Here is a 15,472-nt window from a genome sequence, read left to right as displayed (position 1 = left end):
CGGGTTTTGAGCATGTCGTGCCAGTGAGGCAAATTCAGAGGAGACACCAATTGACACGGCTCAGCAGACACTCCAGGATGAGCTGGTCATGTCCAGGCAGGCACCATCCGATCCGGACAGGGCCCAGATCCGGGATAAACCTCGGGATAAACAGAGAGACTAACATTAGCGTAGATTCCACTCTTTTTATGATGTTACGAGTACATCAGGTGTTATGGGAAGTGTTCCCGGTTCCGGCTGACCTAGTTAATGCAGCCAACAATCAGTCAATTGATTTGAAAAATGAGAGTTAATAATGTTCTATGTGTATGTCATAGTAAAGAGATGTGTTTTTAGTCTAGATTTAAACTGACAGAGTGTGTCTGCTTCCCGAACAATGCTAGGAAGACTATTCCAGAGTTTAGGAGCTAAATAGGAAAATGATCGACCGCCGTCAGACATCATTCGTCTGACGTAGCGTAAGCATTTTGAACTGCAAGAGGCGCGGTCCGCTACACTTTTTTTGTTAGGTGATTACAGAAGACGGTCTGCTGGAAGTTAGAAATATTAATTGATTTAATTTTTAATGGGCTAACATCATATCATAGGCTAATTTTCATTTTTGGGTGAACTTACCCTCACTGTAAGCCCAAATTAGTAAGCAGAACTTAAAAAATTTGATGTAACTCGTTGCCTCAAATTTTTTAAGTTAATGAACTTAAAAATTTAATTTAAAAAAATTAAATATATTACATACTACATAAACCTTTTTATTTCAGTTAAATTAAAACGTGTTATGAAATCAACTGAAATAGTTTTAGTTACAGTGACTTAAAATTTTGCTTTCCCATACTCAAGATATTTAGTTAAAAATACTTTTAAAAAAATCACAAAGAGCCACTTTTAAGTTGAATGAACTCAATATTTATTAGTATCTTGGTCTTTGTGTTTTAAGTACAAGTTACTAAAACCTTTTAAAACACAAGACTCAAAATCATATGAAATCAAAACTAATTTTTTTTTATGTAACTCGTTGCCTCAAATATTTTAAGTTCAACAAACCTGGTACACCAGTTCAGTACACATGCTGTGTACAACCAATAAAAACTTCCCCATGGGTCTCAACATGCATTGCGGCAATTATGCATCTAAATTGTAACTAATTTTCTTTGATTCTTACTGTTTGCTTATACTTTTGCTGTTTTGTTCTGATGTTTTTGTAGCTTAATTAATTAATTGTAGATTAATTACCGCAAACGTGAAGGATCTCATGGCTATTAATATTAATATTTTAAATCTATTATAAACCACTTTGACAATTAGAGCATTAGACATGCGTGATATCAAGTATTTTGTGATATCAAGGATTTTGTTAAAACGTGGTGTTATAATCGTCAATGATTAGACGACATCAGTTGATGACATCTTCTCTTGACTCTTTGTTCCTTAACAAATGTGTCTCACAAACACAAAGCAGCCAGAGAAACATTAATATTACACAGTCAAGGGTCAAGAGCCCAACTAAAGCAAACACTTATCTCCATCATGGTGACTTTAAACAAAACTATTATTTTCATTAAAACAGAAATACAGTCAATCTGGTTAGTTATAATTTAGTTCACATATTATGGTTAGGTTTAGTAACTTACACATTTTTACATATCAAATTTAAAATTGCATCACAATGAAAAAGTCTCCATCTTAATTTGAATCAGCAACAGAAAAGGACCGCCTTTTGTAAATGTCCTCCAATCAGTGAATTAGTTACAACTTGAAATACAACTTGAAATCTTAAGTGTATGCATTTTGTAGGTTAATAAGTTATACTAACTTATATTTTTTTAGTTTTTGGACTAAACTAATAATATTTATTCAAGATTACTTGATTTGTTTAAGTAAAGACAACATTAGGGTTTCCAGTGATTTACAGTGTTGTATTAAAAATGCATTATAGTTTTTTTGTATTGTGTTAAAAGCATATTCTGGTAGCATAACTGCACTATGGTTTAACCACAGTACCTTTTGTGAGAAAGCACAAACATAATATACACTCAGAGAATATCACTTTAGATTCTTCTTGTAGTCGTACCGTGTCTGTCTCCTTTGAATGACTCTGCATTCTGATTTTAGCTCCTTTCTATTTCCCTAAGTTTGCTTTGTCACAGCTGAGAAAGCAAATGAATATGCAGAAAGGCGATAAGTCAAAGGAACAGCTGGCGTCGGAAATCGAAGCGATTTCTAGGCTCATGCTGATGATGATGAAACAAGAAAAAGACATTGTGAGCACAGAGGAATGCAGCTGAAATCCCTGTTCCGTGACACAGATGTTTTCATAAATATCCGATCTACAACAGTAAACATACGGCAACTGACTTTAAATACTGTTTGTTCAGGCTCTACAATCTGTATGGTTAAGTCCAATTTTAAGCTGTCAAGTACTGTCTTTCAAAGTTGTGACCACGGTGAATGCAACATGCTGAGGGATTATTCTCTGCTCTCTCTCTCGTATTGAAAAGTCCAAGAGAATCGGGTTGTTTTAAACAGACCATATGTACCTATCTCTGGAAAGCCTGATTCATTCGGGCAAATTTTAATAAAAGAACAGATTCCAAAAAGACTTTAGAGATTTTTGGGAGTTTTGAGTTTTTGGGGCTGATTCAAAATTAGCATCTCCCTGGTTCCAAACTAGCCTGGCTCCACCCTCCTCTGCTCAATTTACATTTCCCTTCAGTACTCCGTCTGGGATTGTGGTATATTCTCTGATTTTCTCCGATCAAATTTAAACCGGTTTAATCAGTGAACAGAGGGAGTGGCTGAGAGATGACCTCGTCCCGACCCAACGTTAGCGATTGGTCATGGCAGATCCATAGCGGCTCTGAGCAGATCCAATAGTTTTAAACTTCAACAGTACCCGCCTTCAAGGAAGTTAATCCACGTCAATGAAGAGTACAAATGAAATAGGGAGAGTGGGCTAAAGTGAGACATTTTTTTACATTCGCTCCCCTCCAAGCGAGCTAAAATGATATATCAGTAAAATTGACACATTTCCCATTAATTCAGGATGATTCCTAGCAATGGAAAATATCTGAATGTATGTAGGACGAAGGTTTGTGAAAATATGATTGTTTTTAAAAAAGTCATCTTGTGTCTCACTTTACCTCAGCTTAGGGCTAATGAGACAGACCAGAGAAATCAAGGGGTAAAGTGAACCACTTACTTTCCCCTCTCTGTAACTACCATTACAGCACATGATGTAACAGTTAGAATCCTGACAGCTAGCTTGACAACCAGACATTCTAGAACTAATGTTGGACTGGTAACAGAATCATGGGGATTGGTCACAAGTATTCACAATTACGAGAGTCTGGTAGAACCAGGCTAGTTCCAAACTAGGAAGTAAAGACTTCCTAAAAAAAATCACAAGAGGGTATTACTGATGTACACATAATAGTAACATGTCTAAATATGTCTAGAGCTTGTGTTCACCACCAAAAAAACCCTTCAAAAAACGTCAGGACGATGGAACTAGAAGTGCTGAATGTAACTCATCTAGGCGTTTTGGCCTACAAAAATACATCATCCCTTCAGCACTCTATAGAGAAGACGCTATTCCATGCTATTTCCCAAAGATCCACTCACTCAGCAGTCGTCAAAACAGCATGATTGCAAGTGTGAAATTACGGAAGCCCCAAGAGGCCATGGGTTATTCTTTTCTTTCTTTCTTGTTTTCTTGTGACATTGATTTCTCGAACATAACAAAAGTTGTTCTTTTAATAACACAACTGTGCCAGCAGTATAGAACTGAATATAATTGATAAGGTGTGGTATATATCTACCTTGCTGTGTTCATTCATAGTGTATGTTTTCAGAAACTGACAGCTTTAAATTAGCCAACTGCCATTGAATTGATGAACTAATATTTATAACGTGCTAATAATATGAGCATAACTGTGAACTTGTTCACTAAATTTGAGTTCACTAAATCATTTGAAATGAAGAGATTTTCACTGGATCATCAGTTACCACCTGTTAAAAAAGCAACATGCAGCATGTTATCAATGTTTCTTGGTTTTCTCTTGGACTGAAACACAGGCTCTATTCTTCAGCACAACGATGACCCACAAAACTAAATTGTACAGTAAATTAAACTAACATAAAATAATAGTTTTTTTAACTTACAGTTTATTACTGTTAAAATACATTTTGTGGGTATGTATTTTTTATTTTGACCCTTTAACCCTTTCAAGCCCACAGGACCATCCTGTAGTGTCCACACATTGATGCAGTACTGGAGTGAGATTTTTAAGTGAATATGTAAGTGACTATTGGGCATTAGTGATAAACACCTGCTGTTAACAAGCAGAAGCACTGCAGGAAAGAGAAAAAAAGAGAAACAAGAACTACAACTGAATTCCAGCCATTACACATCATTACTAACCAGTTTGACTTTTTTGACACAGCCTTGCAAAGTATACCTCTTTTGACTTGCATGCATACACAGACGTTTGACGTTTTGTTATATGCTGGTACCCAGCATGCATTGAGACATGACATTTTTTTGTCCCCATTGTTGAGATTCATTTACTGATTGTTGATGTCTGTGTGTGTCCAAACAATGATGTAGTTCAAAATGTTTTATGCCCTATGTTTTTAATATCCATTAAAATAACATTGCTGGATCTCACTATAATCAATAAATATAAAATGAAAACCCCCATACAATCGAAGATTAGACACAGGATGTGATCAGAGAATCAGACAGGACCATGAGGATTATGACTGTATTACAACAGGCAAAAACACCTGATCAACTTCCTCTTGGCTTTTTCTTGCCATAATGTTAAAGAGTCAATAGTTCAACTAAAACAAACACTGATGACCATAATGGTGACTACAAATTTTACTATTTTCTATAAAACATCAACATCTACATCTCTGTTAATTCTCAACAAGAACATGTGTGAAAGAAATAATGTTAAACTGGTTTGTAAACTGGTTTCACACTGACTGAAAGTCAGTTGTAGTTCTTGTGTTTCTGCTTGTCTTTTCTCTATTTCTAATCGTGTTTCTCTGTCCTTCAGTGATTCTGCTTACCAGGTGTTCATCAGTGGCTGAATTCACTCACTTCTTTTCATTCACTCTGTCAGGTGGACTATATTAGTAAACTACTGTAGGGAATAGTGAATGAGAATAATAGCTACACAACACAATCACAACTAACACACTCATCAGTAGGAATATTAAATTGGGACTTGAAGGCAATTCAATATATATATATATATATATATATATATATATATATATATATATATATATATATATATATATATATATATATATATATTTCATTCTTTTCTGTCTTGTTAAAATCTACACCAAATATATAAATTAATGAAATATATTCTTAATTCAAAATATATTGAGTCTGACCTTCTCAACTGTTCTAACCACCATGATTCCCTATGAATAGCAGTAATACTTTGAGTGTAACTGAAAGTTTTTGTCTCCTTTTTTAATGATCTCCATTGTTCTGCTGAGACCCATGAGTATTATTAAGGGGATCAGTTATCTGCTACAGCCTTCAATATGAACATATTTTTGCTATCATGGTCCTTCTTTGCCACAGTCATGCACAGCTGACTATTATCTGGATAAGTTGAATTTCAGTGAAAAACTATATTGCATCTAACAGGAAATTACATTGTTATCTTCAGTATATATATATATATATATATATATATATATGTGTGTGTGTGTGTGTGTGTGTGTGTGTGTGTGTGTGTGTGTGTGTGTGTGTGTGTGTATGTGTGTGTGCCATGCATTCTGACTTACTTACATGGTTAAAGAGTTGGATTCTCATGCTAAAACATGGCAAAAAAAAAAAAAAAAAAAAAATTGACATTTCAGTGCCAAATATGCTCCTTCAGGATTTGAATTTCTGAACGTTTTTTTTTTCGTGTATGGCCCTGTATGATGTCATAAAGGGAGGGATTCCTTAAATGGGCACTTCTCCCGGAAAAACTTACGTAAATAAACCAGAGCGAGAGCAAGAGTACACCCATCAACAAGCTTCCTTTGCATTACAGAAGCCTTCGGCAGCGCTGTCATTTTCTTTTAGACCACAAAATTAACAATGCCACTAAATAATTGTGTTCCTGTTTGTGAGAGAACACTAACCTTGTTCAGCTTCCCAAATAACCCAGCATTAAGGGAACAGTGGATACAGATTGTTTTTTCCGGGGCAGCAACAGTTTTGCTATATATATTTGTTTGCACGTGTATTTGTTTGTTCTCAGTCATGAGTGGAAACTGCAGGTGGTTAGTGAAACTCCATCAAATGTGTGTGTTTTGTTGGCAATCAGCGCACAAGTGCATATAATGTAAACAACATGAACGTATAGTGAATCAAAAGTTATCCAGGAATAATGCCATGATGTATTGTGTGTGTGTGCTCATGACTCTTTAGCTCTGGCCAATTTTTGTAAAAGTTTGCACAGGTGTGTTACATTTTTGTGCAGTATTTATATGGATTGTAATGTGCATGTGTTAAATGCCTGCATATGCATATGAGTCAAAAGAAGTATACTTTAAACAGTTGTGTGTTTGACAGTGTGCACACGCAAAAATGATGTATTTTCTGGAAAAACACTAACATAAAATAAGTTTCAAAGTCATCATCTGTTCATCATGTGCTCCGTTTACATGAATCCCTGCGGCTGCCCGAGCCGAGTGCTGTGAGTGCGATCTCCCACCCCCCATGGACGGGTTGAAAATATGCGGAAAAAGCTCCCTCTACTTATATTTGCGTCATCTGAGGATTTTTTTGAGAAATAAAATACATAAATCTCTCGTCTCATCGGGATATGAGGGCAGGGGGAGTTGATTCATCCAAATATATTCCAGGGTTTCTACTCATACAAAGCCCTATGATAAATTGCTGAAGTAACCCTTAGTCAAAGGGTTGTGTACTCCATTTATCTGTCGAGACGCCATTGTTGCAGTACATTTTCACATTGTTCTTAAATGTGAATGAATCAATGAAAGCTGCGAAAAATTCCAGACCTTCTGCCTTCAGTCTGGAGATCTGGCTACACGAGACTACCAGATTACAGTACGCCACTTCTCAGACATTCACAACCTGACAGACACCGATTCAGCATGTTCAATCTGCGAAAAGCCGACCAGTGCCGGCAGACGACATTCGGGTTAACACACTCCTACAAAAAACCTGACAAGGTTTCTGTTGCTGTTTGCTTGCGCAGTGTGACTCAAGCAACTACCCAGAACACCTTTGCAACCATGGACACAGGCAACCACCCCAGCACTCTTCCGCATCTATCTTTTATTTGTGTCTGCTGGATCAGACTGGATTTTTCCCTGGCGAGTTGGTCTGAAGGGAAATATCTTGAGCTCCTTATATATTTTGAATAAAATTATATTTGGTCTTCTTTTTGATGTTTTGGAGGTCTCTCGAGGATAGGAAGATCGGATAAGTTGCCAGAGGTCTATAAGCAATGAAAAGTAAGAAATTAAAGCCAGGGCACTAAAGCCAACTTGACAGAAAGCCCACATCTAAACTCTAAGGAGAAACCAGTTCAAAATCCAATTATTATGCACCAGCTCTGAAACTCCCTCTCCACCACGGAGTGCTGCTGCATACAGAGTTACACACAGAGGAAATGAAAATATTGCTGTGTGTGTGTGTGTGTGAGTGTGGAATCTATTGACAGAAGGAGCTTGTGGCTTCAATGACTTATGGTGGGCATCACGGTGCAGTATCAATAACTCATTAAAACTACCCACACATCTATTGACTAATCTGCACTGAATATTTCAGAAAATACAGTCAGCATGCACCGATTAAAAAACAATCCCGCAAAGCTGATTTGTGTAATACTTAGGTGTTAATTATGTAGAAATGTATCAAAAAAGGTCAATTTCCAGAAGAAAATATAATTGGTGATTACCACAAAAGTATCACCAGAATAATATGATAGGGTTTTGTTGTTCGTCAGTTGCTAAGGTGTTGTGATTGTTTTTAACATTTGTGGTTGTAAGGCTGTTCTAGAGGGACTAGTTGTGGGTATCAACTAGTTTCAGGATTGTCAAACCAGCCCAATTGCTATTTAAACCTTGAACCCCACAAAAAAAAAAAACAAAAAAAAAAAAAAACAAAGGCTACAGTGTAAAACTAACCAATTTCCATGTGAAAAAACACTAACTTGGCAACCCTTACTTGTACGTGTGTAAGTGGATTAAAATACCCACAACTCTAGTTTAGGGTCCTTTCATACGCCCGGCACAATGCAGTGGCAGAAGCAACGCAGCGCCACGTTGTTTAAATTGCAAATGCACTCGCGCCCATCTACTCGCCCATGGGCATGCTGGTCTGAAAACCAGGCATGTTCAGGTGCATTGTTGGTGCCTTGCTATTTTGAGGAACTTAAATCGCCTTGCGCAATATCTTTTGAGTTATTTAAAGATTGCGTTAGTAATAAGCGCATATTGGCGGTTACATGTGTACACTCTGCGTATTACACACACAGGGACGCGCAGCAGCACACAAGCGTTTTTAAATATTACAAATAAAAGGATTCCTCTCTGGGGAAGCGTTCAGTCTTCAGTCCACGTGCCTGGTGTGCCGAATGTTTCTTTCCTTTATTCTAGCAAAAGTGCACCTGCGCCATGCGTTTCAGACTACAGTATGCATTCGGATCATTTAAATAGGGCCCTTAAACTAGTCCAAAGACAATGGTTATTGGTCATTTACTTCCGGAGAAAAATAGTGCCGTCACTGGACACGAATGAAACTTTCTAGGACATGTGTGTCAACCCCCTGAGTTGTTGCACACTAAAGGCAGTCAGCTGTTATAATAGTTACCACTCTTGGTGGGAATGGGCGTTAACTAATAAAGTACTGTATACTTCGAAAGGTTACGTGTTCATCTGAACGTATATGCTAAAAATGTGCTTCAAAGCTAATTGTAGTATATTTGGGCTTAAGTATAAAAACTGTATAACACATTTAATGCCCATGCACACCATGAATGATAAAAAGATAACTATAAGTATATTAGTGTCCACACTAACACACAATATCATTCTGTTTATTATAAGCTCACTCTGCAGTTTTCTACCACTTAAAATGCTCTCTTAGTTGGCGGCTGTCAACTTTTTCATCATTCAATAGCTGGAAAAAAAATTGTTGTGAAAATGTGATGATAACTAAAAACAAGCTCTGTGATCAACAAAAGTTTATGCCACTTAAAGGGTTACTTCAGCGATTAGCATATGGCTTTCTATAAGTAGAAACCCTGTAGTATATTCCAATGATCGTGCTCCCCCCTCTTATATCCCCCTGAGACGAGAGATTTATGCAATTTATTTCTGGAAAAATGAAGAAAATATCGTCAATTTGCGTCATCGGTAAAATGTTAGGCCAAACGCTAAAGACTACAGCCAGCAAAGGGAGCTATTTCCTCATGTTTTCAACTCGCACATGGGAGTGGGATCGCACTCACAGCTCAGCTCGCAGCTGCAGGCATTCATGTAAACGGCGCGGCCGGTGGAGCAAAGTGAGTATTTTATCTTCTCAAGTTAATTCCTATGAAAGTTAATCTTCCAAAGGCATGAACTGAAAACGCTAACATATTGAACAGACACATTCAGTTTTTAATTGTAGTGTCTGTTCTCTAACTGAACTGATTTTATGAAGACTAATGCGGTGGTAGGAAAGTGATCAGTGATTCAGTAATCTAGTAGCGGTGGCTTTGGGAGTGGCCTCACAGGGCAGCGAAGCATTCTGGGAATTGTAGTCTTAAATCCCTATGAGATAAAAATAAATTGTCTGTCTTTTCTCAGTCTAGAAAGCACCAAAATCAAAAATAATTTCACATTTCTACTACATTAATGACCTAGTTTAAATACAGATTTTTTTTTTTTACTTACCCACATTCAAATGTTGATAAAAAATAAAATAAAAAAAAGAATGCATATCTGCTACACTGAAAAAAAAATGTTCCCAATTGACAATTTTCTAGTGACTGATAACATCTAAATTTTTCAGTTGGCTGAATTGAAATTCTGTGAATTGTTGCAATTTAATTCACAGAAATTAAATTCGGCCAACTAAAATTTGAAAATTATCAAAAATGCTGGCAAGGGCTGGCAATTTTTTTTTCCAAAAAAGGGGACGGGGAAAAGTTAAAACAATATCTTTATCGTTTCTATCCTTCGTGTGAAAGGACCTTTTAGAAATAGTCTAACACATTACTTAGAAACTTAACTGGTTAGTTTTAGCCTAGGAGGGCATCGGCGAGTGTCATGTGAGGTTTTCTTTCAACTATGGAGTGAAACTGATATATGCTGTATTCAGAAAATGTGAATGTAAGTACAGAAGAAGAGGAATATATTATAAGAAACCTCTATGAAATATGTAACATCTGTTATGGTTGAGGTTGAGTCCTGTTCTCACATGGAGAGAGACCTCATCATTATCCGATACACCCCAAAACTCATGCTGATCCATATGTATGACTGAACGAGGGATTGTCAGCAACAATATCCATCCGATGTATAGCACACCTCCCCCAGAAATGCCAGCATGTGAAAAGAAACGCTTGCACTTTCAAAGTTTGTTTAGACAGTTTTTTTTTTTTTTTTTCTGACTGTACCACAGTGGAGATTGCAATTGTGTGTTTTTGCTTTACTCGAGCTGCAGTAAAGAAGCCCCAGGGGCTGCCTTTTTCTTTTAGAAGAACTGAAAAAACCCCACATCTTATTGCTGGAGATATTATACAGTGCTCATCCCTCAATGCACATTCTGCCTTCAACCCTGACACCTACGTAAAGCTCTTCAGCCTAGGGTGCTGTGTCATTCAGAGGTGAGTTGAGAATACCTGTGAAATCCCAATTCAATATCTGAATTTCAGTTGCATTAGAAAGAAGCAGAGTTGAGATGGTAAAATTCATATAACTGCACTGTATTTAGGGTCCTTGTTACATGTACTTACCATAGTAATAACAGTAAATTATGCATATTTACATGGCCTCAACCAAACCTTACCCCAGGTTTCCCAAACAAGATCTTGGAGGCACACCAACACTGCAAATTTTGCATGTGTCCCTAATCAAACATACTCTCATAGACTCTCATACTCTCCTCAGTAGGTATTATTCAAAATAAGTTAATTTGCAAGCACTGAAAAGCATGTTCTAGGCCTATATTAGGAATGTGTGTAGTATGAATGTAATCTGAATGCCATATTGCCATTATAATGTCAGAAAAGGCATAATTAGTCCATATTAATTAATTAATATTCATCCATGTGTTTGGAATTCTTCTGTTGTTACTCAGCTGAATTTCTTTTAATTATATTTCAGTACATTTCTCTTCTTGCTTTACCAATGCCAATTCAACATCATGTGTGGCATGAAGCCAAATCAATTCAGATGCACACTCATGACTTTAAAAGGGAGCCATTTCTTGCATTTTGCCTATAACCTTGGTTCAAGTACTAGATTTAAAAACGGTACATAAATCCAACAGCAGCACAATCTGCTCCTGCAAAACAGAGACAATCAGCACATTGGTCATTTTAAATAGCACATGCCAGACAGATGCATCTGTTTATTGACACGGCTGTGCAGGCATACCTGCATTTAATGTGTACCGCTTGCAAATGTTCAGTTTTCTAAATGTGAAAGATTTTCTGCTCGCTGGGATAATGTGATATCAGAGGAGGCCATTAGCAATGAAACAGTATGCCACAAAACAACACAATTAAGATAATTAATGCATTTAACATCCTGATGCTTTTCTTCTGAAGTGAATGTTCTCTAATCAATCACCTTGATTTTGCTCAGCCAAGCATTATGAGCGGAGCAATTTTTTTCACATTAATCTACACTCCATACCCCATAATGACAAAGCAACAACTAGATTTGTAATCTTCATAAATGTATATAAAAAACAAAACAAAACAAAAAAACACTGAAATGTCACACTGACATAAGTATTCACACCCTTAAACAGAAGGGTGCTTGTTTCTTCAGTAGAACACAAATGAAGATGTTTAACTCCAACCGTTTCTCGTCTAATGCATGTCAATGGGGTGTTTTTCTATGAGAGCCACTATGAGATTAAAAAACACATAGACATACGAATCCATGTTAAACCCAGCGGCTCGTGACGACACATTGATGTCTTAGGACAATCGGTTTCTGTGAGAAACCTTAAAGGGATAGTTCACTTTTAAATTAAATGTTGATATGTTTTAGCTTACCTCAAGGGCATCCGAGATGCAGGAGTATTTGTTTCCCCAGTAGTTTCAATTTTGATCATTTTAGGTCAAACCGTTCTTGTCTGTGCCTCACATAATATAATTTATTTATTTTATTTATTTATTTTTTACCTCATAACAGTCAAATCTCATCCAGTATTCCTATATGACATTACTTCTGCCGAAGAAGGTAAAAATAACGGCGTGATCATAGAAATGTGTACATAGATGCCTTATTACTTCACCGCTTTTTCATATTAAACTGTTATTCCCTTGAAGGGTTACTTCAGCGATTAGCACATGGCTTTGTATCAGTAGAACCCTGGAGTATATTCAAATGATTGATCGTCAATTTGCGCCATCGGAGGAATTGTTGGCCAGAGGCTAAAGACTACAGCCAGCAGAGGATGATAGGAGATCACACTCACAGGACTCAGCTCGCAGCTGCAGCCTCAGGCATTCATGTTTAAACGGTGCGGCCAGCAGAGCAAAGTAAGTCTTTCAACTTCTCAAACTAATTTCTATGAAAGTTAAGCTTTCAACTGCATGAACTGAAAACGTGCCAGACTGAACATGCGCTGTGAGTCTACGCTGCGGACGCGTTTACCTCAGCTCTCATCACGAGCTCATCCATGACTGTCAATATATCTGACTCCTGCAGCGTTCGTGCAGTGGCACTCCCTCAGCGGCTAAATCACATATTGAACAGACACGTTCAGTTTTTAATTGTAGTGTCTGTTCTCTAACTGAACTGAATTTATGAAAATGAACGTGGTCACGGTGGGAAAGTGATCAGTGATTCAGTAATCTAGTAGCGGTGGCTTTGGGAGTGGCCTCGTAGGGCAGCAAAGCATTCTGGGAATTGTTGTCTTTCATCCCCATGAGACAAAATTAGTTTTCTGTCTAATTTGTTTTCTTTCTACAAACACCTTTGTTTGTACCGGATCGCATGTAATCTTTGAATCAATGTTAAGTCAATGTTGACGAGTCAACGCGTCATTGAATTAACGTTACAAAGTGATGTTGGTTCAGTATCACTCTTGCACCCTCTTTTGATGTTCAAGTTCAAGTTCAAGAGTTTTATTTGTCACATACACAGTTATATACAGAATACAACCGGCAGTGAAATGTAAACAGGTCCGCTCCATGGGCCGCAAATAACAATTAACAAAAAAGCACAATAAATTATAAAATAGGAATAGGATAAAGGTGCTATATATATATATATATATATATATATATATATATATATATATATATATATATATATATATATATATATATATATATATAATTATGAATAATCAAGTAAAAGAAATAAGAGATTAAAATAAGTGAGATAAAGTAAACTGGAGACTATAAAAATAAATTCGTGGATAACAGAAGTGCAGGAGTGTAATGTGCAAACAGCATTATAATGAGTAGTTACATATTAACAACAAGAATAAAGTGCAGTGCAATATCAGTATGTGAGTTTGTTAATACTGAGTGAGGTGAAGTCACATGTTGTTAAGTGACAGCGTTCAGGAGTCTGATGGCCTGTGGGAAGAGTCTCTCAGTTTTGGCCATCAGGCTACGGAAGCGCTTACCAGAAGGCAGCCGGGTGAAATGTTGGTTTGCCGGGTGATTAATGTCCTTGATGATTTTTGTAGCTCTACCTTTGCATCGTTTGATGTAGATGTCCTGCAGAGACGGGAGAGCTGACCCTGAGATGCGCTCGGACAAGCGCACCACTCTTTGCAGGGCTTTGCAGTCGTGACTGGTGCTGTTACCATACCACGTTGTTATGCATTGAGTCAGTAAACTTTCTATCGCCCCCCGAATAGAAAGTTTTCAGGATAGCGGGTGAGACCCGGAATTTCCTCAGCTGGCGCAGGTGGTACAGTCTTTGCCTGGCCTTTTTCACCTGAGACTGGATATGTGCAGTCCAGGTCAGGTCCTCGGAGATGTTGACACCCGGGTATTTGAAGCTGCTCACTCTCTCTACTGGTGTCCCGCTGATCATGAGAGGGGAATATAACCATTGCTGTCTCTTCCTGAAGTCCACAATCAGTTCTTTGGTCTTGTTCACATTCAGAAGGAGACAGTTGTCTTGGCACCATGATGTCAGTTGCTCCACCTCGTCCAAGTATGCGGTCTCATTGTTGTTGGAAATGTGGCCCAGGACAACAGTATCATCCACAAAGTTGATGACAGAAGTGGAGCTGTGTGTGGACAAACAGTCATACGTGTAGAGAGAGTAGAGCAGGGGACTGAGGACACTGTCCTGTGGAGCTCCCACACTCACAGTGATGGAGGTGGAGGTGTCCTACTCTCACCACCTGAGGTCTGCCAGTGAGGAAATCTTCAATCCAGTGACAGAGAGAAGAGTTCAGTCCGAGATCCAGGAGTTTGTTAGTTAGCTTAATGGGAACTATGGTGTTAAAGGCTGAACTATAGTCAATAAATAGCAGTCTTACGTAGTTCCCATTCTTGCTGTCGATGTGTGTGAGGGAGGAGTGGAGGACGTGGGAGATGGCATCTTCAGTCGATCTATTGGGACGATAGGCAAACTGAAGAGGGTCCAAGGTGTCAGGGATGGAGGAGCAGATGTTGTTTTTGATGAGTCTCTCAAAGACCTTCATGACTAAAGACGTGAGAGCCACTGGACGATAGTCATTTAGGCTAGAGGGTTTACTGTTCTTAGGGACAGGGATGATGGTGGATTTTTTGAAAGAGGGTGGGACCACAGATGTAGCAAGGGACTCATTGAAGATGGATGTGAGGAGTCCGGCGAGCTGATCAGCACAGGACCGCAGGACACGACCTGAAACGCCATCCGGCCCAGCAGCTTTCCTAACATCCACACGCTTGAGTGTCCTACGAACCTCATCCTCCGAGACAGAGATCACGTGATTGTTGCAGCTCTGAGTGATTCTCTCTGACGCGTCACTCGGCGGCGTCGCGCTTGCCGGCGTCGCGATTGCCATCAAAGCGAGCGTAGAAAGAGTTTAACTCGTTCATTAGCAACGGATCAGCTCTCACTTCTGCAGAGGATTTCGTTCCAAAAGCACAGATGGTCCTCAGTCCCTGCCACATCCGCCGGGAGTCGTTGAGCTGGAAATAAGACTCCACACGATCCCTATAACGGAGCTTTGCGGCTTTAACGGCGCGTCGGAGAGCATAACAGGATGATTTATAATCAGTTTCTGATGTTGAGGCAATGTTGAAAT

Source organism: Pseudorasbora parva, chromosome 2, assembly GCF_024679245.1.
Source record: "Pseudorasbora parva isolate DD20220531a chromosome 2, ASM2467924v1, whole genome shotgun sequence".
Taxonomy (NCBI): Eukaryota; Metazoa; Chordata; class Actinopteri; order Cypriniformes; family Gobionidae; genus Pseudorasbora; species Pseudorasbora parva.
This window is presented reverse-complemented; position numbering follows the sequence as displayed.